Genomic DNA, 3,391 nt, shown 5'->3' with positions numbered 1-3,391 from the left:
AATACGCGATGTTGTTTTGCGCCTCTGTGAGAGCATATTTAAGACAGGGAAAAAAATGCTGCGACACACAGCAGCCGGGAGAGTCAAGGCAGTGAGAAACAGCCTTGCAGGTGCCAAGGTCAGTGTAGAAGGAGGGGGAGAGGTGCTCCAGGCGCCGGAGCAGAAGTCCCCTGCGGCCTGTGGTGAGGACCATGGTGAAGCAGGATGTCCCCCTGCAGCCCATGGAGTACCACGGTGGAGCAGGGTCCCACGCTGCAGCCCGTGGAGGAGACCACGGTGGAGCAGGTGGCCCTGCACCGACGGAGGCTGCCGCCTGTGGAAGACCCCTGCTGGAGCAGATTCCGGGCCGGACCTGTAGCCTGTGGAGAGGAGACCACGCAGGAGCAGGTGACCTGGCAGGAGCTGCTGCCCGTGGGGGAGCCAGGTTGGAGCAGTTTTCTCCTGAGGGATGGACCCCGTGGTACGGACCCATATCTGGAGCAGTTCTGGAAGAGCTGCTGCCTGTGGGAAGCCCACGCCGGATCAGTTCATCAAGGACTGTATCCCGTGGGAGGGACCCCACAGCACAGGGGACGAGAGTGACCGAGAAGGAGCGGCAGAGAAGAAGTGCTGTAAACTGACCATAACCCCCATTCCCCCGTTCCCCTGCACCGCTCGGGGGGAGGAGATGGAAGAGGGTGGATTGGGGGGGAGGTGCTTTTAGTTTCTTTCCTTTGTTTCTCACTTCTCTAGCTTGTTAGTAATGAGCAATAAATCTTACTATCTTCTTATGATGAGTCTGTTTTGCCCGTTACAATAATTATTGCGTGATTTTCTCGTCCTTATCTCAACCCTTGAGCCCTTTTCACATATTTTCTCCCCATTCCTCTTTGAGGAGGGGGAGTGAGAGAGCGGCTGTGGTGGAGCTCGGCTGCCCACTTGAGTGGAACCACGACAGCAACATGTTTACATGGCATACAGAGTTGGTTATTCACAATAATCTTTTGTATTGCTGCTTAAAAAACTTTTGGCTACTGAGCTCACTTTCCAATACCAAGGGTGCTCTGTCTCCTTTCATCTGGGAAAGTCAGGAATGACTTTCAGTTGACTCAGGTGAAAAAGAAACCATAATTTCCTTTCTGTACAGTGAAAAAAAAAAAAAAAGAAAAAAAAAAGAAAAAAAAACTTTTTGTCAAGTTCTTTTTATAATGCTAAGCTGTAATATGTTTCTGGAAGATGTATTTGTGGTGAAGTTTATATCCTCTTACCTGTGGCTTTTTTCATCTTCACCAAACCAAGAATTTAGCTGTCAATCTCACACTGGTATTGTCATCATGATAAGACTTTCTGTATTTACGCAGATTAAAGTATAGTGTATTAGGCAAGCACTAGCATACAGTTTAGTTTTTGCAGAAATTTCCATATAATACTACTAGATTGCTGAGATGTCTGTAATATCAGGTTACAAACACATATATGTCAAAAGAATAAAAACATTTCAGCAAAACCTTTCACTTAGAGTGACATTCAGTTTTAGAAACCATTAATGGCTACTAATTCCTTGAGATCTTTTTAATATTTTTCTAAAACTAGTTTAGAGGTGCAAACAGTAATAAAAAGACCACTGACAGTAAGCAGTTATTTACACAGTGAAATTAGTGCATGTGTTTCCTGTTTAGTCTAAAAATAATTGGTTCATTAACCTTAACTGTATTGTTAACCTGATCACATTGTTATGGTCAAATGTAAAAACAGATACTTTGGGGATTGTTATGTTTTTTGATGCAAAGGTACACACATGTTCACATTTAACACTCCTCAATACATGATTCAATTACACATTCTGCAGAAAGAAGATTTTTGAGGGAGAACATGGGCAGCAAAGCCTAAGGATAGGCAAACCAAAAGCAGTTTTTATTTTGTATATTTGCAATATGAGCACTGATTAAAAGTCAAGTACAAATGTAAAGTTTAACTAGTAAATCCTGTGTGAATGCCTTTGTCACTTTGTGATTGGGATAATTTGATCCTTTATGAAGTAGAGTTAAAACTGTTGAGTTAAAATGAAATGAGAAATGAGAAATGAGAAGAACAGTTTTTATGATAATAGATATTTAAACAGTATATTTTCTATCTCTCCTCTTTGTGTCTGGCCACACAGGCCAACACAGACAGCAGAGTCATTTCCAGCACCCACATAAACACCAGCAGTGCTCCTATAAACCTGAAAAAAGACAGCCTGGGCCTCTTCCATTTCATCAGATTTAAAGTTAACCACTGAAACATACACATACCCTCACTCTCCTCATTCACAAAACCACATCAAATATTAGCATGTGCTTTAAGTCTGATAACCATGCTGGACCCTGAGACCTTTAGCTAGTCACCAGCTCAAACCTTCAGTCCAGGCCAGATACTGGTTATTCATCAGTTAGTCCAGCTTGATGTTCACTAGTGAATCACACCCCGACAAAAGTCACACAGAGAACAGACGACAAGGTCACACAGCAAACAGCAAGGAATGGGATTTAATAATAAAATAAATGATTAGCTGCAGAGTTTGTCCAGAAGAGCATCACTCATTCCTCTTCATCTTCACAAGCTTGTAGGTGTCACAGTTTGATCCCTAGCTTTCCCAAGTCACGGCATTTTTCCTAAACATCCTGGAGTACATATACTTACAACCCCCTTAAAACATTCCATGAGATTATACAGTCCCATAAACCCCAGGAAATACTCCATTGTAGGTTCGCTCTTTCCTATGAGATCCACAATTGTCTCATTACCTTCCCCTATAGCAGTTATAAAGTTCTAGAGTTCTAGTTGAGTATCTCAGTAGCCTGTCAATCAGTGGCCTTAGAATCCTAGTCCTTGTTATTTTTTTTATTTATTTGTTTTTAATAGCTGTTATCCATACACCCTCAGAAGCTAGATATCTAGGTATCCAGGTACCAAGATTGAGCTTGCTCCTGAGTTTCTCTCTCTCTCTCTCTCTATGTATATATATATATATATATATATATATATAATTATATATATATACTTATTTATTTCTGCAGTCATTATAGATGAATTTGAAGATGAACATTAGGGAATCATATTAGGGAATCTATGAGAATAACACAACAACTGGAAAAGATTCTCCAGTTGTATCAGCATGGGCTTGCATCACCTGCTCTGCATTTGAACAGGACAGTATCACACAAACTGGGTAGCTACTATGTCCCCCCAAGATATTCACAATGACAGAAAAAGTGTATCTGAAATATGCACATGTCTTCCAGGGAGGTACAAATACAGCTGAAGACTAGGAAACACTACTTTGGAGCAAGGCCAAAATATCAAAACCAACCAAGCAAGCAAACAAACAAAAAGAAACAATGAAAGTAACCAAACCAAATCAACACAACAA

The sequence above is a fragment of the Anas acuta genome, chromosome 1 (assembly GCF_963932015.1).
Source record: "Anas acuta chromosome 1, bAnaAcu1.1, whole genome shotgun sequence".
NCBI lineage: Eukaryota > Metazoa > Chordata > Aves > Anseriformes > Anatidae > Anas > Anas acuta.
The sequence above is the reverse complement of the archived record's forward strand: the minus strand, read 5'-3'. Positions refer to the sequence as shown.